At 36.6% G+C, this 26,342-nt stretch overlaps 1 protein-coding gene and 1 pseudogene across 1 annotated transcript in view; both read right to left on the bottom strand.

Moving 5' to 3' along the window:
- Window positions 1-26,342, bottom strand: part of CCDC171 (coiled-coil domain containing 171) — a 524,774-nt gene that overhangs the window by 3,799 nt on the left and 494,633 nt on the right.
- LOC119504718 lies at window positions 23,228-23,748 on the bottom strand (annotated as a pseudogene).

The following is a 26,342-nucleotide window of genomic DNA, read 5'->3' as shown; positions in this document are numbered from 1 at the left end:
AAGCCTGTTACAGAAAGCCTCCAATACTTGCAATTTGTGCCCAGACAAGAGCAGAGCTAAGGTAGCTCTGAGAGAAAAAGCAATAAGTCTAGTGGTGGAGAAAATTCGCTAAACACCATAACTTCCCAAGAAAAGGGGAGCGTGGCCTAGCTGCAGTGGTAGCCCTCCTTGTGGGAACTCAGATCCCAGGGGCTGGAATTCAGAAAACAGCTTCAGTCAGTGACACCCCCGACAGGGTCAGGGTCACCTGGAGAACTAAAGGCTCCACGCCTCTTTACACTGGTGGGGGAACTGTGGGCTGGCAAGCACCACCTGCTGGACAGCACAGGAGAAGCACAGAGTCTAAAGGCCTCACAGGAGGGTCTCGTTATCAAGGAAACTCTATTCCCTCCTCCTGAGACCTGGGCCTCTCTGGACTGGGAAAACATGACTGGGGTTGACCATAGGTGAGGAGACACTCACACAAAAAGGCTACATAGAGGCAGGGCAAGAAGCAGAAAAACAAGAGGTGAAAAACTTTGATCAACTAAATAGAACCTAAGTTAGAGGTCTAGAATAAGCTGAACTAAACACCAAAGATTAGAGAGCAAAGCCAACCAACAAGAAAACCCTAGGTAAAAGAGTGAAAATGAGTTCCAGAATAAACTAATCAAAAAAGTCAGTTACCTAGACAACTTAAGATGAGCCATACTAGGAAACACAAAAATATGGACCAGCCAAAGGAACAATCTAATAGTTCAACCAAGACACAGGAGTTGAAGCAATTATTGCTAAATCAATTCAATGAACTGAAGGAAGAACTAATTGGAGATGTTCAAACAAATCTAAGTCAATTCAAAAATCAAGTAAATGAACTGAGGGAAGACATAGCAAAAGAGATGAAGGATATAAGGAGGATACTGGATGACCACAAGGAAGAATTCATAAACCTGAAAAGGCAAATGGCAGAACATATGGGGATGAAAAGCATAATAGAGGAGATGAAAAAGACAATGAGGGATACAACAGTAGATTTAAACAGGCAGAAGAAAGGATCAGTGTATTGGAAGACCAGACATCTGAATTCACACACAAGAAAGAACAGATGGTGAAAAGAATGGAAAAATATGAGCAGAGTTTTAGAGAGCTGAGTGATAACATGAAACACACAACTATATGTGTTATGGGTGTCCCAGAGGGAGAAGAGAGGGGAAAGGGGGCACAAAGAAAAATAGAAGAAATAATCACTGAAAATTTCCAAACTGTTATGAAAGACAGAAAATTAGAGATTCAAGAAGTACAGCGCACCCCAAACAGAATAGACCCCAATAAACCTACTCCAAGACACTTACTGATCAGATTGTCCAATTTCAAAGATAAATAGAGAATTCTGAAAGCAGCAGGAGAAAAGCAATCCATCACATACAAGAGAAGCTCAACAAGAATATGTACAGATTTCTCTGCAGAAACCATGGAGGTGAGAAGACAGTGGTATGATATATTTAAGATACTGAAAGAGAAAAACTGCCAACCAAGAATTCTATATCCAGCAAAACTGTCCTTCAAAAAATGAGGGAGAGATTAAAATATTTTCAGACAAACAGACACTGAGAGAGTTTGTGAATAAGAGACTGGTGCTACAGGAAATACTAAAGGGTGTGCTACAGGCAGATAAGAAAAGACAGGAGAAAGAAGTTTGGAAAAGTGTAGAAATGAACATTATCAGGAAGGGTAAAAAGAGAGAGAGGAAAAAATAAGACATGACATATAAAATCCAAAAAACTAAATGATAGAAGGAAGTACTGCCCTTTCAGTAATAACACTAAATGTAAATGGATTAAACTCCCCAATAAAAAAACACAGGCTGGCAGAATGGATTAAAAAACAGGACCCATCCATATGCTGTCTACAAGAAACTCACCTTAGACACAAGGACAAAAATAGGCCAAAAGTGAAAGGCTGCAAAAAGATATTTCATGCAAACAGCAACCAGAAAAATGCAGAAGTAGCTATATTAGTATCAGACCAAGTAGAATCCAAAAGTAAAACAATTAAAAGAGGCAAAGAAGGACACTATATATTAATAAAAGGGTCAATTCATCAAGAAAACATAACAATCATAAATATTTATGCACCAAGCCAGAGTGCCCCAAAATTCATGAGGCAAACACTGAGAACTCTGAAAGGAGAAGTAGTTAACTCCAATAATAGCTGGAGACTTCAATACACTGCTCTCATCAATGGATAGAACATCTACAGAGAGGATCAATAAGGAAACAGAGATGTTGAATTGCATGATAAATGAACTAGACTTGACAGACATTTATACAACACTACACCCCACAACAGCAGGATACATGTTTTTCTCAAGTGTTCATAGAACATTCTCTAGGATAGGCCACATGTTGGGTCACAAAGCAAATCTCAACAAATTTTTAAAATATTGGTATTATAAAGAACACTATCTTGGATCATAATGGAATGAAGTTGGAAATAAATAACTGGCAGAAGATTGTAAAATTCACAAATATGTAGATTAAACAGCACACTCTTAGAAAACCAGTGGGTAAAGGAAGAAATTACAAGAGAAATTAGTAAATACCTCGAGGCAAATGACAATGAAAACACAACATATCAAAACTTATGGGGTGCAGCAAAGGCAATTCTGAGAGGGAAATTTATTGCCCTAAATGCCTATTAAAAGAGAAGAGAGAGCAAAAATTGAGGAATTAACTGTCCACCTGGAGGAACCAGAGAAAGAACAGCAAACACACCAAAGCAAACAGAAGGAAAGAAATAACAAAGATGAGAGCAGAAATAAATGAAACTAGGAACAGGAAAACAATAGAGATAATCAACAAAACCAGACATTGGTTCTTCAAGAAAATCAACAAAATTGATGGACCCCTAGCTAGGCTAATGAGAGAGAGAGAGAGACAGAGAGACAGAGAGAGAGAGAGAGAGAGAGAGACAGAGAGAGAACAGCTGCAAATAAATGCAGTCAGAAACAGGAAAGGAAACATAACTACTGACCCTGTAGAAATATAGGAGATAATAAGAAGATACTATAAGCAACTATATGCTAATAAACTAGACAACTTACAAAAAATGGACAACTTCCTAGAAAAGCATAAACAACCAACATTGACCCTAGGAGAAACAGACAACCTCAACAAACCAATCGCAAGTAAAAAGACTGAGTTGGTCATCAAAAAGCTCTCATAAAAGAAAAGCCCAGGACCAGATGGCTTCATATGTGAATTCTACCAAGCATTTAAGAAAGAATTAATACCAATTCTGCTCAAACTCTTCAAAAAATTGAAGAGGAGGGAAAACTACCCAACTCATTCGATGAAGCCAACATCACCCTAATACCAAAATCATACAAAGATACAACAAGAAAAAAGAAAGAAAATTAAAGACCAATCTCTTTAATGAATGTTGATGCAAAAATCCTCAACAAAATACTCTCAAATTGAATCCAGTAGCACATTAAAAGAATTACACACCACAACCAAGTGGGGTTTATTCCCAGTATGCAAGGCTGGTTCAACACAAGAAAATCAATTAATGTAACACACCACATAAATAAATCAAAACAGAAGAACCACATGATCATCTTGATCAATGCAGAAAAGGCATTTGACAAAATTCAACATCCTTTCTTGATGAAAACACTTCAAAGGATAGGAATAGAAGGGAAGTTTCTCAATATGATAAAGGCAATACATGAAAAGTCCACAGCTAACATCATAGTCAATGGAGAGAGACTGAAAGGTTTCCCTCTAAGATCAAGAACAAGACAGGGATGTCCACTGTCATCATTGTTATTCAGTATTGTGCTGGAAGTTCTAGCTAGAGCAATTAGGCAAGAAAAAGAAATAAAAGGCATCCAAATTGGAAAGGAAGAAGTAAAACTTTCACTGTTTGCAGATGACATGATTCTATATGCAGAAAATCCAGAAAAATCTACAGCAAAGCTATTAGAACTAATCAATGAATACAGCAAAGTGGCAGGCTACAAGATCAACATGCAAAAATCTGTAGTGTTCTTATACACAAGTAACATGCAACAAGAGGAAGAAATCAAGAAAAAAAATTCCATTTATGATAGCAACCAAAAGAATCGAGTGTTTAGGAATAAACTTAATGAGGGCCACAAAAGATCTATACAAAGGAAACTACAAGAAACTGCTAAAAGGAATTGAACTGGACCTAAAAAATGAAGAACATACTGTGTTCATGGATTGGAAGACTAAATATAATTAATATGTCAATTCTACCTAAACTGATTGATAGATTCAATGCAATACCAATTAAAATCCCAACAACTTACTTTGCAGAAATAGAAAAACCAATAACCAAATTTATTTGGAAGGTCAAGGTGCCCTGAATAGCCAAAAATATCTTGAGAAAGAGGAACAAAGTTGGAGGTCTCATACTACCTGACTTCGAAGCATATTACAAAGCTACAGTGCTCAAAACAGCATGTTACTGGCATAAGGATAGATACACCAACCAATGGAATTGAATAGAGTGTTCAGAAAGAGACTCTCTCATCTATGGACAATTGATCTTTGATAAGGCATTCAAGCCAAAGCAACCGGAACAGAGCAGTCTCTTCAATACATGGTGTTTGGAGAACTGGATATCCATATCTAAAAGAATAAAAGAGGACCCCTATCTCACACCTTATATAAAAATTAACTCAAAATGGATCAAAGACTTAAACATTAGCACTAAGACCATAAGACTTAGAAGAAAACGTGGGGCAATTTCTTAAAGATCTTCTGATAGGAGGTGGTTTCCTAGACCTTACACCCAAAGCACGAGCAACCAAAGAACAAACAGACAAATGGGATCCCCTCAAAATTGAACACTTTTGTACATCAAAGGACTTTGTCAGAAAGGTAAAAAGGCAGTCTACACAGTGGGAGACAATATTTGGAAACCAAATATCAGATAAGGGTTTTTTTTTTCCTTTTTTAATTTTTATTAGGATTGTTCAGATACCACACAATTATCCAAAGATCCAAAGTGTACAATCAGTTGCCACTGGTACCCTCATACAGCTGTGCATCCATCACCACACTTAATTTTTGTTCAATGTTTAGAAACTTTTCATTACTCCAGACAAGAAATAAAGTGAAAGATGAAAAAAAGAAAAAAAGAAAAGGAAACTCGAATCCTCCCATATCCCTAACCAACCCCACTCAATTGTTGACTCATAGTGTTGGTACAGTACATTTGTTACTGTTTATGAAAAAATGTTGAGATACTACTAACTGTAGTATATAGTTTGCAATAGGTATATATTTCTTCCCTATATGCTCCTCTATTATTAACTTCTAATTGTATTGTCATACATTTGGTCTGGTTCATGGAAGAGATTTCTAATATTTGTACAGTTAATCATGGACATTGCCCAACATAGGATTCAGTTTTATACATTCCCATCTTTTGATCGCCAACTTTTCTTCTGGTGACATATATGACTCTGAGCTCCGCCTTTCCACCTCACTCATGCACCATTCAGCACTGTTATTCTCACATCTTGCTACCGAGACCTCTGTTCGTTTCCAAACATTTAAGTTCATCCTAGTTGAACATTCTGCTCATACTAAGCAACCACTCCCCATTCTTAAGCCTCATCCTATATCTTGGTATCTTATATTTCATGTCTATGAGTTTACATATTATAATTAATTCCTATCAGTGAGTCCCTGCAATATTTGTCCTTATGTGTCTGGCTTATTTCACACAGTATATTGCCCTCAAGGTTTTGTCATCAACCCATTTTTTTTTTAATATGGTTTTGTTCACACACCATACATTCCATCCTAAGTAAATAATCAATGCTTTTCTGTATGGTCATATATTTATTTGTTCACCACCTTCACCACCATCTATATAAGGGCATCTACATTTCTTCCACAAAGCAGAGGGGAGAGTCAAAGAAGGTAGAGAGGCAAAAGAAAGAGGAAAAAAAAATGACAGCTAGGAAGCAGAAAAAGGAAAAATAACCTTAAATCAAAGTAAAGAGTCAGAGAACACCACCAATGTCAAGTGTGTAACATGCCTCCCCTATCCCCCCCCATCTGCATTTACCTTGGTATATCACCTTTGTTACATTAAAGGAAGCATAATACAATGATTGTTAGTTACAGTCTCTAGTTTACATTGATTGCATCCCTCCACCAATGCCTCCCCATTTTTAACACCTTGCAAGGTTGACATTTGCTTGTTCTCCCTCGTAAGAAAACATATTTGTGCATTTTATCACAATTGTTGACCACTCTAGATTTCACCAAGTTACACAGTTCCAGTCTTTACCTTTCCTCCTTTCTTCTGGTGTCTCACATGCTCCCAACCTTCCTCTCTCAACCATATTCATAGTTATCTTTGTTCAGTGTACTTACATTGCTGTGCTACCATCTCCCAAAATTGTGTTCCAAACCATGCACTCCTGTCTTCTCCTATCACTCTGTAGTGCTCCTTTTAGTATTTCCTGTAGGGCGGGTGTTTTGTTCACAAAGTCTCTCATTGTCTATTTGTCAGAAAATATTTTGAGCTCTCCCTCATATTTGAAGGACAGCTTTGTTGGATACAGGATTCTTGGTTGGTGGTTTTCCTCTTTCAGTGTCTTAAATATATCACACCACTTCCTTCTTGCCTCCATGGTTTCTGCTGAGAGATCCGCACATAGTCTTATTAAGCTTCCTTTGTATGTAATGGATCGCGTTTCTCTTGCTGCTTTCAGGATTCTCTCTTTGTCTTTGACATTTGATAATCTGATTATTAAGTGTCTTGGTGTAGGCCTATTCAGATCTATCCTGTTTGGAGTACACTGCGCTTCTTGGATCTGTAATTTTATGTCTTTCATAAGAGATGGGAAATTTTCATTAATTATTTCCTCTATTATTGCTTCTTCCCCTTTTCCCTTCTCTCCTCCTTCTGGGACACCAATGATACGTACATTCTTGTTCTTTGTTTCATCTTTAAGTTCCCAGAGACATTGCTCATATTTTTTCATTCTTTTCTCCATCTGCTCCTTTGTGTGTAGGCTTTCAGGTGTTTTGTTCTCCAGTTCCTGAGTGTTTTCTTCTGCCTCTTGAGATCTGCTGTTGTATATTTCCATTGTGTCTTCCATCTCTTGTGTTGTACCTTTCATTTCCATAGATTCTACTAGTTGTTTTTTTGAACTTTCGATTTTTGCCTTATGTAGCCCAGTGTTTTCTTTACAGCCTCTATCTCTTTTGGAATATCTTCTCTAAACTTTTTGAATTGATTTAGCATTAGTTGTTTAAATTCCTGTATCTCAGTTGAAGTGTACGTTTGTTCCTTTGACTGGGCCATAACTTTGTTTTTCTTAGTGTAGGTTGTAATTTTCTGTTGTCTAGGCATGGTTTCCTTGGTTACCCCAATCAGGTTTTTCCAGACCAGAACAGGCTCAGGTCCCAGAGGGAAGAAATATTCAGTATCTGGTTTCCCTGAGGGTGTGTCTTAGAAAATTGCTCCACCCTGTGATGCCTCAGGTCACTGTGCCTTTCTGCCCAGCAGTTGGCACCTGTTAGCCTATAATTCTTGACTGGTGTGAGGAGGTATGGCGGTGTTCCCCCAGGCTCTGGGGTCTGGTTCTGAATGGAAAGGGCCCCACCTCTCTCCTCTTAGAGAAGATAGATCCCCTGGGGGGAGGTCATTAGCATTTCAATGGTCTCTCTCTCTGCTTGTGCTATCTCCACCCTTCTTTGAGTCCCAGCACTGGGAACTGAAAATGGCTGGGGCTTTCTCCACTGAGCCGAAAAAGAAACAGATAGTCCCCTTCAGACCCAGTCCAAGGCGACCCTCCAGCTCTCCCAGGTCAGTCGTCACCCAAAGCCTCTGTCTGTTTTTTGGGGATTCATACCTGTAGTGAGCAGTTCACACTCACTACTTAAAACCCCAGTTGGAGCTCAGCTGAGCTATATTCGCTTGCTGGGAGACAGCTTCTCTCTGGCACCTTGAGGCTTTGCAGCTTGGGCTATGGGGGAGGGGGTCTCACGACCTGGATCCGCAGGTTTTACTTACAGATTTTATGCTGTGATCTCAGGCATTCCTCCCAGTTCAGGTTGGTGTATGATGAGTGGACAGTCTCATTTGGCTCCCCACAGTTATTCTGGATTATTTACTAGTTGTTTCTGGTTTTTTTGAGTTGTTCCAGGGGGACTACTTAGCTTCCACTCCTCTCTATGCCACCATCTTCTGCCCACCCCAGATAAGGGTTTTATATCCCAAATGTATAAAGTGATCCTACAACTCAACAACAGAATGACAAACAAACCAATTTAAAAATGGGCAAAAGACATGAACAGACACTTTTCTGAAGAGGAAATACAAATGGCTCAAAAACATGAAAAAATGCTCAACTTCATGGGCTATTAGGGAAATGCAAATCAAAGCCATAATGAGATATCATCTCACACCTACTAGAATGGCCATTATCAAAAAAAAAAAAAAAAAAAACAGAAAATTACAAGTGCTGGACATGATGTGGAGAAAGAGGCACCATTATTCACTGTTGGTCAGAATGTAGAATGGTGCAACCACTCTGGATGACAGTGTGGCAGTTCCTCAGGAAGCTAAGTATAGATTTGCCATACAACCCTGCTATTGTGTTACTAGGTATATACTCAGAGGAACTGAAAGCTAAGATACAAATGGATATTTGTAAACTGATGTTTATCGTGACATTATTCACAATAGCCAAGGGTTGGAAAGAGCCCAAATGTCCATCAACGGACGGGTAAATAAATAAACTGTGGTACATACACACAATGGAATATCACACAGATGTAAGACAGAACAAAGACATGGAACGTACAATAACGTGCATGAACCTTGAGGACATTGTGTTGAGCACAGTTAGCCACAAACAAAAGGACAAATGCTGTATGTTCTCAATAATACAAATTAACATTAAGAGAAAACTTTGAGAGTTAAAAGCTGATAACACAGGCTACCAGGAGATAGAAAGAAGGTAGAGATCAGGCATCTGATGCTGAAGGACTACAGAACGTTCAGCAGGATTGATTGTATAGATCCAGAAATAGACAGCATAACACTGTGAGAAGGTAGCAAAATATTGTAAGTACACTGAACAAAGATGTCCATGAGTAAAGCTGAAAGAGGTAGGCTATGGGCATGAATGACATCTGAGGAAAAGACAGAAGATAAAGACTGGGACTGTTTAACTTAGCAAAAACTGGAGTGGTCAATGATTGTGACTAAATGTACAAATACAAAACTGTTCTTGCATATGGGAGAACAAATGAATGTCAACCAGGCAGAGTGTTGGAAAGGGGATGGTATTTGGGAAAAATTATAATCAAAGCAAACTGGAGTCTATGGTCAATAGTAACATTGAAATATGCTTCCATTAAATGTAACAAAAGCAATATACCAAAGCTAAATGTGTATGAGAGGGGGATATAAGGGAGGGATATGGGATTCTTGGTAGTGGTGTTGTTGTCTGACCCTACTATTTTATTGTATTGTATGATATCTTACTTTTCATTTTATTATCATTTTTATTATTTATTAAAAAAACTTTTTTTTTCACAGTTATCAATATGTTCAAGTTGCTTACTGTGGTGATAAATGCACAACTGTATGATGATACCATGAACAACTGATTGTACACTGTGGATAATTACATGTTATGTGAATATAGCTCTATAAAGTTGTATGGAAAAATATAAACAGGGATAAAGGTGCTGGAGAAAACATGGAGAGAGAGATGTACATATTTACTGTTGGTTAGGAGGCAGATTGGTCTAGCCTTTCTGGAGGACAGTGGGGTGGTTCCACACAAAGCTAAGTAGGTGGGTGCCATAAGGTCCTGCAGCCTCATTAGGGAGCATTTACTTGGAGGATCTGAGAGCAGGGACATGAATGGACACTTGCACACTGGTGTTTATGGAGAGAGTATGCATGATTTACAATGGGTAGAGGTGGCCTATGGGCACATTGACTGAGGAACAGAATGGTGAACTGTTATGTATGCATACAATGGAATTTTGAACAACTGTGAGAAGGAGTGAAGCTGTGAGACACTCAAGGAGGTGAATGGAACCTGTAGACAACATTTTGAGTGAACTATGCCAGAAACAAAGGCAAACACTTAATGCCTCACCAATATGGACTAACTACAATGTATAAACTTAGAAGTGAAACTTAGAGCACAGCTTATCAGGGGAACACTTATTGTAATTGTCCCTAGATTGTAAGCTCTTATAGCAGTCACATCTATTCATGAATTGTAATGGCTATCTCCAGATTGCAAGATGCTGATCCCTTTGTGTATAACCTAATCTATCCCTGGAACTTTGGGTATCTGTGTGACACCTGAAACTCAGAGCTAGAACTCAGCAGATATGAAAGTCAGTATTAGCACATATAGCAACTGTTTAAAAAACAGAAAAAGAGTCCAGACTTCAACCAGAGATATGAATGAAACAGTTGTGGTTAGGATCAGGGCAAAGTGAGTCAAAGGGTAAAGGACAATACTGACTGCCTTTTAAAACTTCAAATTCCATGTGAGATCAAGGGAAGAGATGTTTAGTTGGTGCAAGATCTATATTTCCTAAACAATTTAACTCACACAGTTTGTTCAAATACCATAATTACATGGAACTTTTAATAGGAAGTGAGACCTGGTAGGTTTGCATAGGTTAGTATGAAATAGCAACACATCCCAAAGTAATTCCAGAGAATAAAAATATATATGCAGGGCCTCCCTGAGGAGCTGGGGGGAAATGCAGAGGTGTTGGGCTTTTCTCACCTGGATTATTGCTGATGTTCTCACAAACATTAAAGACTGGTGGTTTGATGTGCCAAGCCCTCTCTCATGGGACTTGCCCTTATGAAGCTCATTACTGCAAAGGAGAGGCTAAACCTGCTTATAACTATGCCTAAGAGTCTCCCCCTGAGAACATCTTTGTTGCTCAGATGTGTCCCTCTCTCTCTAGCTAAGCCAACTCAGCGGGTGAACTCACTGCCCTCCCCCCATGTGGGATCTGACACCCAGGGGTGTAAATATCCCTGGTAACATGGGATATGGCTCCTGGAGATGAACCTGGACCCGATATTGTGGGATTGAGACCATCTTCTTGGCCAAAAGGGGGATGCAAAATGAAACAAAATAAAGTTTCAGTGGCTGAGAGATTCCAAATGGAGCTGAGAAGTCACTCTGGTGGGCATTCTTATGCACTATATAGAAAATCCTTTTTAGGTTTTAATGCATTGGAATAGCTAGAAGTAAATATGTGAAACTATCAAACTGCAACCCAGTAGCATTTACTCTTGAAGATGATTGTATAGCAATGTAGCTTACGAGGGGTGACAGTGTTATTGTGAAAGCCTTATGGATCACGCTCCCTTTATCCAGTGTATGGATGGATGAGTAGAAAAATGGGGACAAAAAGCTAAATGAAAAATAGGTTGGGAGGAAGGGATGATTCGGGTGTTCTTTTTTACTTTTTTTTAAATTCTTATTTTTACTTTTTCTGGTACAAGGAAAATGTTCAAAAAATAGACTGGGGTGATGAATGCACAACTATATGATGGTACTGTGAACAACTGATTGCACACTTTGGATGATTGTATGGTATGTGAATATAATCTCAACAAAATTGAATTAAAAATATTGAAGAAGATGTAGGAAAATACAGAGAAAGAATGAAAGGATATCAGGAAAACAATAAATGAAAGTATATTAGTAAAGAGAGAGAAATTTTAAAGAGGAACCAAACAGAACTACTGGGGTTGAAGACCACAACAAATGAAATGAAAAAATGTCCCAGGGGAGTTTCAGGAACAGATTGGAGCTGGCAGAGGAAAGAATCAGTGAACTTGATGACAAAGACACTTGAAATGAGTCAGGTTGAGGAGCAGAAAGAAAAAAGAAATACTAAAAGTGAAAATAGCCAAAGACAACTCTGGGACACAGTCAAGTATACCAATATAAGCATTTTGAGAGCCCCAGCAGGATAAGAAAGAGAGAAAGGGGTAGAAGGAAAATTCAAAGAAATAATAACAGAGAACTTCCTAAACTTAGCAAAAGATGTAAATATGCAAGCCCAGAAAACACAAACAGGATAAACATGCTGAAAAATATATTCCGTGATATACTGATCACACTATCAAATGCAAAGGACAAGGGGAGAATCCTGAAAGCTGCAAGAGAAAAGCAACATGTTATGTACAAGGGAGTCCCAATTAGATTTCATGCTGATTTCTCACCAGAAACCGCGGAGGCAAGAAAGCAGTGGGATGAAATACTTAAAGTGCTGAAAGGAAATAATTGCTCACCAAGAATTTTATACTCCATGAGACTTTCTTTCAAAAATGAGGGAGAGAATAAGACATTCCCAGATAAACAAAAGCTGAGGGAGCTCATCACCACTAGATCTGCCCTATAAGCAATGCTAAAGGGAGTCCTTCAGACTGAAAGGAAAGGACAGTAGACAATGGTTCAAAACACGATAAAGAAATAAAGACTCATGGTAAAGGTAACCATTTGAGCAATTATAAATGCCAGTATTATTGTAGTATATTGTTTGGTATGCAACTCCACTTCTTACTTTCTACAGATGCTAAGATGCATTAAAAAGTAAAAATAAATATATGGTTTTGGACATACAGTGTACAAAGACATGTGGTAACAAGTACAAAAAAATGATGGAGCAACAGAGGGGTATAGGAAAAGTATATATGCATGCTATTGAAGTTAAGTTGGTATCAAACAAAATATGATTGTTATATATTTAAGATGTTGGATTTTAAACCCATGGTAACCACACACAAAAAAAAAACAGATGAAAAATACATCCAGATAAAAATGAGAAGGCACTCAATATAACACCAAACAAAAAAGCAAATAAATATAAAAGTAGACGTTAGCAGAAGTAGGGGAAAAAAACTATAAGATTTACAAAGGCTAAATAGCAAAATGGCAGAAGAAAGTCTTGTACTATCAGTAGCGACTTTAAATGCAAATTGATTAAACTCTCCAGTCAAAAGTCAAGATTGACAGAATGGATAAAAAAGCATGACCAAACTATATGCTGTCAGCAAGAGACTCACCTTAAATTCAAAGATACACATAGGTTAAAGTTGAAAGGAGGGAAAAAAAAAATACACCATGCAAGTAGTAACCAAAAGAGAGTTTGGGTGGCTGTGCTAATATTGGATAAAATAGATTTTAATCAAAAACAGTTATGAGGGGCAAAGATGGTCACTATATATTGATAAGGGGCAGGGGAATTCAACAGGAAAATAAAGAATTATAAATATATGTGCACCTAACAGCAGAGCCCCGAAATACATGAAGTGAATACTGACAGATTTGAAGAGAGAAATTGACAATTCTACATTAATAGTAGGATACTTCAACACACCACTCTCAATAATGGATAGCACTTCTTGGCAGAATATCAATAAGGAAGTACAAGACTTAAATGATTCTCTAAATCAACTAGACCCAACAGACATATATAGAACTTCACTCAACAGACATATATAGAACTTCATCCAACAAAAACAGAATACACATTCTTCTCAAGTGCATATGGCTCATTCTGCAGGATACACCATATACTGGGTCACAAAATAAGTCTAATAAATTAAAATATATTGAAATCATACACTGTATATTCTCCAACCACAACAGAATGAGGCTAGATACCAATAATAGAGGAAGAAATGTAAAATTCACAATTATGTGGAAATTAAACATCATACTCATAAATAAACATTGGGTTAAAGAGGAAATTAGAAGTAGAATTTAGGAAATATCTTGAGGTCAATGAAAATGAACATACAAAAACTAATGGAATGCAGTAAAGGCAGTGCTGAGAGGGAAATTTATAGCTCCAAGTGTTTACATTGAAAAAGAAGAAAGACTTCAAATCTGAGACCTAACCTCACAACTGGAAGAAGGAGAAAAAGAATTGCAAATTAAATCCAAAGTGAGCAGAAGGAAGGAAACAACAAAGATTAGAGTGCAGACAAGTGAAACACAGAACACAAAACAATAGAGAGAACAAAAACAAAAGCTGGCTTTTGCAAAGATCAATAAAATTGACAAACTTTAGCTAGACTTCTAGACAAAGAAAAAGAGAGGATACAAACAATGAAATCAGAAATGAAAAGGGGGACATCACTACCAATTCTGCTGAAATAAACAGGATCATCAGAGGATACTATGAACAACTGTACACCAATAAATTAGATAACCTAAATGAAACAGACAAATTCTTAGAAACACACAAACTGTCTACATTGACTCAAGAAGAAATTAGAAGGTCTCAAACATCCAATTGCTTGTAAACAGATTGAATCAGTAATCAAAAACCTCCCAACAAAGAAAAGCCCAGGATCAGACAGCTTCACAGAGGAATGCTACCAAACATTTCAAAAAGACTTCAATTCTCCTCAAACTCTTCCAAAAAATTGATGAAGAGGGAACGTTCCCCAATTCATTCTACAAGGCCAACATCAACCTCATACTGATACAGATATTACAAGAAAAGAAAGCTATGGGCCAATATCTCTTAAGACTATAGATGCAAAAATTTCTCAACAAAATACTACCAAACTGAATTCAATACCATATTGAAAGAATTATACACCATAAGCAAGTGAGATTTATCCCTGTTATGCAAGGTTGGTTCGACATAAGAAAATCAATTAATGTAATGCATCACATTAACACAAGGAGGAAAAAAAACACACGTCTATCATTGATGCAGAAAAGGATTTGACAAAATCTAGCACACTTCATGATAAAAACATGTAAAAATGTAGGAATAGAAGGAAACTTCCTCAACATGATAAAGGGCATATAAGAAAAGCCCACAGCTAACATCCTACTTAATAGTGAAAGACTAAAAGCATTCCCTATAAGATCAGGAACAAGACAAGGATGCTCAGTGTCAGAAATGTTATTGAGTATTGTACTGGATGTTCCTGCCAGAGCAATAAGGCAAGAAAAAGAAATAAAAGGCATCCAAATTGGAAAGGAAGAAGTAGAACTTTCCCTATTTGCATGTGATATGATCCTATAAACAGAAAACCCTGAAAAATCCACAACAAAGCTCTTAGAGCAAATCAATGAATTCAGCAAAGTGGCAGGGTACAAGATCAACACCCCCAAATCAGTATTGTTTCTATACACAAGCAATGAACAATGGGAAGAGTAAATCAAGAAAAAAAATTCATTCACAATAGCAACTAAGAGAATCAATTAATTAGGAATAAATCTAATCCAAGATGTAAAGGTCTTGCACACATAAAACTACAAAACATTGCTAAAAGAAATGAAAGACCTAAATAAATGGAAGGACATTCCATGTTCATGGATTGGAGGACCAAAAACTGTTGTGATGTCAACACTATCCAAAGCAATGCATAGATTCAAATGCAATCTCAATAAATATTCCCATAGCCTTCTTCACAGAAGTGGAATAGTCAATCATCAAATTTATATGGAAGGGTAAGGGGCCCCAAATACCTAAAGATATCTTACAAAAGAAGAATGAAGTTGGTGTACAGATATTTCCTAATCTTAAAACTTATTACAGAGCCACAGTAATCAAAACAGCATGGTACTGACAAGGACAGATATATAGACCAGTGGAATTGAACTAAGAGCTCAGAAATCAACCCTGACATTTATGGCCAACTGGTTTCTGACAAGGTGGCAAAGACCACTCAATTGGGAATGAATAGTATCTTCAACAAATGGTGCTGAGAAAACTGGATCTCTATTTGAAAAAAAAAAAAAAGGAGGACCTCTACCTCATACCATATACAAAAATCAACTCAAAATCAATCAAGGACCTTAATATAAAAGGTAGAACTATCAAACTCCTAGAAGAAAGCATAGGGAAGCATCTGTGTTAGGCGATGTTTCTTCGACTTTATACCCAAACCACAAGCAACAAAAGAGAAAAAATAGACAAATGAGACCTTATCAAAATTAAAACTTTTGCACCTCAAAGGACAGTATTATAAAAGTAAAATGACCACCTACAAAATGGGAGAAAGTAATTGGAAAACACATATCCAGTAAAGGTTTAATACCCAGAATGTATAAAGAAATTCTTCAACCTCACACACAAAAAATAGAGACAATTAATCCAATTTAAAAATGGGCAAAAGACTTGATCTGATCAAAAAACAGATATAAAAGGCCAGGAGCACATGAAAAGAGCACAACATCATTAGCCATCAGGAAAATGCAAAACAAAACCACAATGGGATTCCATTTCACACTCATTAAAATGGCTGCTATTAAAAAAACAGAAAATAACAAGTGTCAGAGAGAATCAGAGAAACAGGAATACTCATTCATTGCTGATGGCAATGTGAAATGGTGCAGTCACTGTGGAAGACAGTTTGGCAGTTCCTCAGTAAGCTAAGTATAGAACTAGCATATGACCCAGCAATCCCACTACTAGGTATATACTCCAAAGAACTGAAAACTAGGACTCGAACAGATATTTGCACACTGATGTTCACAGTGACATTATTCACAATTGCCAAAAGGTGGAATCAACTCAAGCATCCATCAACCAATAAATGGATAAATGAAGTGTGGTGTATACATACAATGGAATATTATTCAGCCGTAAAAAGGAATGAAGTCCTCATACATGTGACAGCATGGATAAACCTTGAAAAACATCATGTTGAGTGAATTAAGCCAGACACAAAAGGACAAATATTGTATGAGCTCACTGATTTGAAACAATTAGAATAAGGAAAACAATAGAGTCAGAATCTAGAATATAGGTTACCAGGGGAAGGGGTGGGGATAGAGAATGAGAAGTTAAGGCTTACAATGTACAGGGTTCCTATTTGGAATGATGGAAGTGTTTTGGTAATGGATGGTGGTGATGGTAGCACAACATTGTGATGTAATTAATGGCATTGAAATATACATCTGAATATGACAAATGGAAAATGTTAGATTATACATATAGTAACAGAAAAAAATTTCTTAAAAAACCCAGAACTATACTACACAGACAGTTATCTCTAAGTTAAACAATGGACTTTAATTAATATTACAATTATAGAAATGTGCTATTATCAGTTGGAACAAATGTTCCACACCAATGCAAAGGTGTTGATGCTGGGGTGGTATATGGGAATCGTGTATTTTATACATAATTATTCTGTAAACCCACAACTTCTCTAATAGGGAAAAAATTGTAAAAAAAATCTGTCAGTCTGGTAATGGAGGCACAACTTTGTGAGAGTAATTAACAGCACTGAATTTTGTATCTGAAAGTGGTCAAAATGGGAAATTTTAGATTGTACATACATAACCAGAATAAAAATTTTTAAAAACCATAGAAATGTACAACCCAAAGAGTAAATACTAATGTAAACTATAGACTGTAGTTAATAGTATAATTACTATAATATTGCTTCGCCAATTGTAGCAAAGGTACCACACTAACGCAAAATGTCAAAATAGGAAAAATTGTGTGTGTGCGTGTGTGTGTGCAGGGATATATGAGAACACTGTACTTTCTGCATATGTTTTTTTTCCTTGTAAACCTACAATTTCTTTAACTAAAAAAAAATCTATTAGTCTGACTTAATTGACAAACATAGCACAAAGAAAAATAAATCAATTCTAGTTAACTCCAGAAAATAATATACTGAGAAATAAGATGTTAGTCAAATGAACTTTTGCCTCTACCTTTAATAATAATGGCACCACCCTATTTTGAAAAAGACTGTTCTATAATAAGAATTTGTAATCATGATTCAAAATATGTCATTGCAACATGAAAATTTCCAAATTTTCATATATTTTAAAACACTACTGGCATACTGAAATTGTTGGAAATCAGGCTTAAATGCCATGTACTCCTGAAGTACTAGAAATAGAATTAACATTATGATGAAGCTACATATTTAACTTTTAAGTAACATTGCTCATGTAATTAACAGTTAATATGAACAATATTTTAGCAGTAAAGCAGATATTATTTTATGACATTTATAGATGATAGGAAAAGAGTAACTAATTTTATGTCAGAATTTTGACTCCCAGCAAATGAATGTTGCTAAGTCTGGTCATTAAGTATCTCCACTAAAAACAATATTCTAGATTACAGGGCTTAAAAAAAATATCTTTCTGGTAGATTCTCTGACAGTTTTGACAACAGGATAGTGTGAAGTTTAAGGTTCTGCTTTATTATATTGCAAGTGTTACACAAAACTGCTTCCACATGTGAAAAGAAAAGAGATGCTATCATTGGCTTTAGCAAAGTTTCAGAAATACAACTTGTATGCTTTACCTTTTTGGTGGATTTTTTAAAAAACATATAACTGATGAAAAATCAATGGCTGCATCTAACACCTAGTTCAGCATTTTTCTTTGATCTTGGTTCTTTTGATTTCTTGATAGTCCACTGCATGCCTATAGCTGACGGAAATAACTTCTTTTTATGCTGGAAGTTAAAAAACACCTGAAATAATCATGTGAATGGCTCTATGAAAGAGAGGGTTTAACTTATCCCCATGGAAGTACAAGATGATGTACTGAGTTACTTAGCAGCACTGATAAGGTTTCAGCTGCAGAACCCTAATACTGGGTGGGATCACTACACATCAGTCCTGAGCATATCAATTCAGAACCTGAATTTACTGCTATTAGAACCTCCTTTTCTGATTTCTTTGGCTGTGTGTGTAAATTGGTAACATCATTAGCTGTTATTGATTTTGTTGCTGTAAAGAATATATGGTCATCTACCAACTTCTCATTCTTCCAGATCCAATGGTAAGGGGAATGCTGGAAGAGCAGGAGATGGTGGAGTGTGATTTACTGAAAAAAAAAAAAACTTAGTTTAGCGATAATATTCTTTTTTATGATAAAAGAATAATGTCAGGCAAGGCTTCAAAAGTTTGTTGTTACATCTTTATACTTCAAATTCTGGTCTGAGAAAACTATACATGAAAAGAGGGGAGGGTGCAGAAGCAGATCAAGGAAGGTCAGGTATTCTCTGAGGGTATTTTCTTCTTGATGCTTGAGACTAACGAAAGGTTTAACTGTGCCAAATGGACCGAACACTCCTGCTTTGTCAATATTAGAGATACACATAATTTATAGAACCTATATCCTGTATATATTTTCCTTTTTTGTCCTTATTACTTCATCAACATAACAATTACAAATTAGGAAAGCAGTCCTTGAGGGACGGCCTTAACTTACTGCTCATTTCTCCTTAATATTCTGTGGATCTTGGCTCTCTACAAGGGGGATCTGTTTTTGCTTTCTCTAGTCCTACTTTTAAGTATATCTCTTTTCTGCATTGTTGTCTGAAAGCACCTTTTGAACTAATATAGCATTTTTTACTAAATAACCTTGAAATGGGGTGTTGAGTATTTCTCTAGTTATTAAATCAGAATCTCAGTTTTGCACGTTTTCTTCTGACCTTATATCCTAGACATGGAAAACAGTCTCAGGAGATGGAGAAGAAAAGAGATTTCCTTAAAGTTAAAGACTTGCAGCCCCCAAAAGGTATGGCCTCCATCAAGTAAATGGACTTACTTTGTTACAAATAAAAATAAATGACAGTTTTTGTTAATTAAGTCATTTTTTTGTACTCCATACACTGCTAGAAAATATTTTTTTAAGAAACAGGAAATGGGAGAATTTTTTTCCAAGAATTGGTAAAAATAAATCTGAATTTAAGTCACTAAATAGCTTAAAAATAAGCCAGCAAAAATTCCGATGAAATTTTAATTTGAGTATATGATATTAAAATAACATGTAAATATGAATGAATTATTTTCCTTGCTATAAAAAAATCCAGAAATATATTATATAAAAAGTGGTATATATACCACTTTTAACATAACACAGGGAGTAAAACAGTTAAATAACTTTTTATCAGATACCATTAACAGTTAATGTTCACCAACTGATCTGACATTTTAAATCAGTATTGTCCATGGGCATTTAACCTACTTTTTAAACCGCTGAGGTGTTTTGGTCGTCTGTTAAGTAAATCTAAATTTAAGCAATTTTTCAAAAGGAAATTAGTTACCTGAAATAAAAGCTAGGTGTCATGTGAATCTTTATGGAAGCACTTTTATTTACTCAATAAGCTATAAATGATTCTATTTGAGCTGTTATAGTCCATCAGCTAAATACATATTCACAATACAAAATGTGTCTACTAAAATTCTGCATTTTAAAAATCTTATGAAATATAGTAATTGGATATGTCCAATAGCCATTTTTCAAGGCTTTACTATCTTATTTTTCTGAATGTTTTCCCAACAAAAATAAATAAAGAATAAGTATGATGATAAAATAATCACTCAATAAACTGGCTATAAATGAAAGCCATTTTGTGGACCAAGGCTTCTGAAACAATGACATTAAGCCATTTGTCTCCTGTGTAGCATTTATGATCAAGTTAAGTCTTCTAGAATTCAGTATTATAAAAAGTAAGGGGAAATGTGATTTAGTAAGCATAAATAGCACTGCACAGAGATTATGCTAGGCATATAGTATGGGGAAAAGAATACTAGACTGAGGATCAGAAGACTAGTTTTTCATTCCAGGTGAATTAGTCCATCTGGCTCAGACTTCCCTTGTCCATAAGATGAGAAAGCTACACTCTTGTCCAGCTCTGATGTTCTACAGGTCCATCATAATTCCATGTGTGATAGCACATGATACAACGTTAACATGTTTGTGGATGACATTAATCCAGAAATCAGAATTTCCCGAGTAGAATCTTTAAGATAAGCTATTCTTAAGGGGAAGGAATACGTATTGCATATGGTTCTAAAAGTCAAGATTAGTCAGTTTAGATGATGCGGCTTCATTCAATTAAATTTTTTTCATTACTTCAACCTCTGATAATATTTTAAGCCCTGTAAAATTACCGAGTGGTTTTAAGTAAAATACACAGCTCTACATAAACTGACAGGGAAATCCCAGCATCCAACAAAAGGGCCTTACAATGAAACTCCCTCGCCATTTCTACTCTAGCTCCTAACGTTTTCTAACCACTGGTCTCAATACTCAGTATCACAAGTTTTCTTCCTTCTGAAGTTTTTTTCCTGCAAATTTTGAAAAGGTTCTGGTTTAGCAGCAAATACTCTGATTTCAGTATTTTCAGTTATCTAACATTCACAATCTGAAATTGAATAAAGACACACAAATAAACATACAGAATTACTTGAATCTCTACTCTGCACAAAATGCAACTTCTTATATAGAGCAGCTACTTACAACTTGCATGCCTTCATTTTATTCCAAACAGCACTTCCAGCTGCCAAACTACAACTTCCGTGGTCAAAATGTACACATGTCACACTCTCTCTGGGAACTATTAGGCAAGAATTTTTTGACCACTTTTTCATTACTGAAGAATTTACTCTTGATGTTATAAAACTTTTTAACACAATGTCAAAAATTTAGTAATAATCTGGAAGCTATAAACGTAGACCTTTTAGCAATATATTTTTCTCTGAGTGAATTACTGACCATGTACTTTACCTAAGAGGAGAAGGGTAAGGGAAGGATCACCTAGAATTTAAAGTTATTTAAAAAGAATTTTTTTCCTAAACCTTACCAACAATGTATCTGTCAATCACAAAACTCAACTTCATTAGCAGTAATCACTTTTAAAATTTGAAACCCATTTTTCCCCTTTTTCTGTTGTATCAAGCCACATTCCCTCAATATTCCACTACATCACACTTAAAATCCCTGGTAATTCTTCATGGAATGCTTCAATCAGTCTTTATTCCCCTGCTGATCATCCAAGGAATAAATCCTATATTCCCCAGGGCTGTGGACCCATCGAACAGCTCCTTGGCTGGGCCTTTCCAAAGGGGCTTTTTTCAGTTAAAAGAATGTGGTCTTTCTTTTTCTCAGTTGAGACAAGGGCACCTCAAATGTGAGTCAAGTCATATGATCTTGGGTTCACATCTGTGGAATGCCTTCAAATCACAACAAGCACTGGGGAGTATGTTCCAAAACAAATCACTTAGCTGGCAACAACAGTTCCTTTACATGATAGGCAGGAAAGTTACTTCTGATAGAACAGGGGCCATTTCCCGCAGTCTCAAACCAAAGCTATCCCTAGGGAAAACATACTATAGAATTGTGAGAATAATGTAACAACCACAAAATTCCAAAATAATATTCCTTACATGTTATATTTCAGGCATTGTTCCCTTCAGTATCAATACTTTATGATAGATCTTCCTCCTGCTTCCATAATGAATAAAACACATCTAAACCCAAACCCACCATTAGTATCCTAAATTAGCTCTATTTATTAATTCTTTCAATAAATACAGATTGAAGGCCAGATAGTGTTCAAGATACTGGGATACAGCAGTGAACAAAACACAAAAAAATCCCTGCCCTCAGGAAGCTCACATTGTCCTCAACTAATGTGCATCCTTACCCAGATATGTTTAAATTATAATTTGCTAAAATACCATGTAACCCCAATAACTGCTGTTTTCAGAGTATAAGCTTTCATGTTCAATGGCACTGGGAATTTCCCAGCTTCATTATTTCATGGACATAGAAACGTCCCAGTAATGAGTCAAATTTCCCTGGTTCTTCCGTGACCTGCTCATACAGGACCTCAAGTGTCCCTGCACAAAGCCCCTTCAAGAATTGCTGGATGTTTGCATCCCTCCACCAGGTCCTGCCTCAATGAATTCAAGGGCCACTGTGCCACACTGGTGCCGTGCTCTATAGAGAACTGGACGGATGTCCACCCTTCCCTCTCTGTCACCTAAGAACTATGGCAATTCTGAGTGTGTCTTGCAGTATCAGTCAAAAAACATTTCTTTTCAAGAGTCTAGGTGCCAGTCCTTAGGCCTGCATGGAGAATAGGCACTAGGCAGATGTCTTCACTTCTCATCTCCTTCTCTGGGTAACTGCACCCAAACCCACCACTAGTCCTTCTTCACCAATCGCCCAAATTCTCATTCAAGTGAACTCCCTAAGAGCCTGACACCAATTTTTGGAAAAGGCCTAGACCTGTTTGAAATGCATTTCAGGCTCATGGTAGGGATTCATTAGATAACAGTTTTGAACACTGGTATCAAATACCTTTATTAAAACTTTTCCATAAGTTTTATAAATGCTTATTCACTTTCTCTAGACAATATCCACTTTTTTTTCTTTTTATAATCCACAAGCCTTTTATTTCTTTTTTACACCTTTCATGCCATGAATTCATAGGGAATGGGCTCCAGCAGCTCAGGCTCCTTTCCTTTGGCTCTCACAAAGTGTGCTTCTCTGGATGGAGCAGGCTGGTGCTTCAGTTGAACCCAGGTTCCTTTCTCTTTGGCTTCCTTTTTTTTTTTGATCATTTTCCTTCACACGCTTTAAGAAGCCATCTTGGCTCTTAGAGTGTTTAATATGCTCAATACGTACATTAATTCTCTTGGCAAGAATCTTGCCCTTCCCTTGTTTGTTTACAACGATATCAACAGCATGCTGGGTAACATTGTAGACTCTTCCAGTTTTGCCATGGTAACATTTGTGAGGCATTCCTTTTTGAACAGTGCCCATTCCCTTGATGTCTACAATATCACCTTTCTTGTAGATTCGCATATATGTGGCCAAAGGAACAACTCTGTGTTTTCTAAAAGGCCTAGAAAACATATAGCGGGTGCCTCTCCTCTTTCCCTTTGTGTTCGTCATTTTGGCAAATTACTGCAAGATGGCGGTTCCGGCCGAAAAGCCCAAAATGCACTTTTAATTTTTGTAAACAAGTCACCCTTTCAGAAATATCTATTCCTACCTCCCTCCCTTCTTTATGGTATATTTGCAGTACTGTTGGAGAATATTCACATTTGCTATCAAAAACAAGAAAAAACAAATAGGATAGATAAAATTCCTAAGAAGTGTTCAGCAAGTGTATGTACATAGTCACAGGCACCTTCTATTTGCCAACCCCTTCTCAAACCTCAATCCCAGTCCTTACAAACTCATGGCTAATACAGCAGAGAGAGATAGGTCATATGCACACGGCATAAACAAAGAGTCAGCTAGCACAGGCCTTCCAGCCTGTTGCACCCTATCACATCTCTTCTTGCTTCTCATTGTTTTAAGTTGATTAAATAAACCAAGTGATCTGAGTTTCTTAATTTGGTCTATGAGACCTTCAGTTCTGTGACTTTTGGGATAATTTGCCTGGTAGTGTTCTTGGAGGCTACCATTGCATCAAGGTAATTTCCAATAAAACATCTTTGCTTCCTAGTACTAACCAAAATGCTGATCCCAAAGTATGCCCCACTTTGTCCTATCTCAGTCTTTATCGCATGCTGCTCTTTCTACTCGGGATGGGGCTTCTTGGTCAAATTACCTTCTACTGTTTTTCAAGATTGACCTCAGGTGTCACTTTTCTCCCAGACATTCCTCGCTATCCATCACCTCTCCCACACATTTGGGCTAGATGCCTCTCCTCTGTGCTCTCATAACATTCCATGCACACTTTTATAATATAATATCACAATCCTCCATTTGCTTAAAGCTTCACTGCTTAGTACATTAGCTGCTAACTAAATGGAGCTCTTTAATTTTATATTAATTTAATTTAAGACTAAATGTAAAATTGAAGTTCAGTTCCTCAGTTGTACTAGCCACATTCCAAGTGCTCAACAGCCACATTTCCATCAAAACAGAAAATTCTAATGTATGTGGTGGCTTAGAATTTTCATTCCTTGAAGGCAAAAGTCTACTTTTTCTTTTTGTTTTGGCTTTTTCTTTATTACCAGTGTCTTCACTAGTGACTGGCACTTAGCAGGTACTCTATATGTTTCTCTAATGTTGAATGAATGAATGGACTGATTCTAATCCATATTCTAAAGAAAGCCAATAAGTAAGGCATGTTTTGTTATTAAACTTTTCACTTTCTGAAAGTTTTTATTTCACAAAGTTTAATTTCCATTTTTTTCAAATTCCAACTCTTCTCAATTCCTCTTTTCTAAAGTGTCTAACATTTCAGAAGGACACTACTGTTCCTTTCTATGTTTATCCTTCTTGATCTTCTGGTGGCTATCACTAAGGAATTTTCCCTTAGTCCACTTAGAAAAAGAAGAAAAAAAGCCTGTGACAAAAAGACAAGAAGGAAGTCATCCTGGCAAATGGGTCCATTATCAAGACATCCATGCAGAAGTCCTAGCTCCCTAAGGCTAGATTTTCCATATAAGAGAAAAATGCATTGCTTTTTCTATTGCTTTAATTATCAATTTTAATACTCTCTTGAGAAAAAGATTCTATTATAAGCCAAATTTGGAGGCAGTCTAATTGTCTGATGTAAACCTTCAAAGTTTCCTTTCAGTTGAATGTCTATCTGCTTGGGCAGAAAGGGGGAAAAGAGGGAATTTACATTCACTTTGCTAAACATTAGCATCTTTTGTTCAATCATTTGAATGCAGGACAGTTAGGGGGAAACAGCTTAGAGAACAAGAGTTGACACATACAGTGTAAAATCTTTTAAGGTGCTTGGATTCAATGAGGAAGAAACTGAGACAGAATTGTGTTTCAACTTACTAATCGTGCTCCAGTCTGCGGGAACTTTGTGACAGGTCTCTGTCTCTCAGCTACACTTGACTGGCTTTTGCTGACATTCAGCTGTCAGGCAGCAACTCTTTACCAGGCCCCTAACATGCTCCACAGCTTCACCCAATTAACTCGCTTTCACTTGACACGGCAGCAAAAAGCTTCATAATAGGTGGTCAAGGTGCATGGTGTCTGCCTGCCCTCGAACTGCTCACACACAGCAAGATGTTGAACTACTTTTCTTCTTGCCTGTGTGCTCACAACTAGTATGACTACGATTTAGTCATTCCATATATTGAAATGGACAGCAATCTAGGAAATATTATAATGATGCATTAAGCTGCTCAAAAACAGAGCTCTACATGACTAAAGTTAATTTCAAATCAGTTCTTTAAGTCCTTCTGAGAGAAGTGTGATTTTTAGAACAAAAAAAAATTTAATATAGACGAGGAATCCTTTTATCGTTTTTCCACTATATCATTAATAATAAAATTGTATAAAGATGACCTGGGGTAGAAAAAGAGCACCTGACAAGTAAGGGTAGAAAGGTCTGGGCACAATTCATTTTGTTCATAAAAATGCATTTCTTGACAATTTCAACAAGGATTTTCCATGAATTTTTGTCATTCTACTTAGCCTTTCATATGAAATACACTGAACTTGAAATTATAGCTAAGAAATAAAATTTATTTTGCTTATCTTGAAAAATGATCTGAGTAATCTGCACATTTTCTCTTATCTCCCAATATTC

Source organism: Choloepus didactylus, chromosome 10, assembly GCF_015220235.1.
Source record: "Choloepus didactylus isolate mChoDid1 chromosome 10, mChoDid1.pri, whole genome shotgun sequence".
Taxonomy (NCBI): Eukaryota; Metazoa; Chordata; class Mammalia; order Pilosa; family Megalonychidae; genus Choloepus; species Choloepus didactylus.
This window is presented reverse-complemented; position numbering and strand designations above follow the sequence as displayed.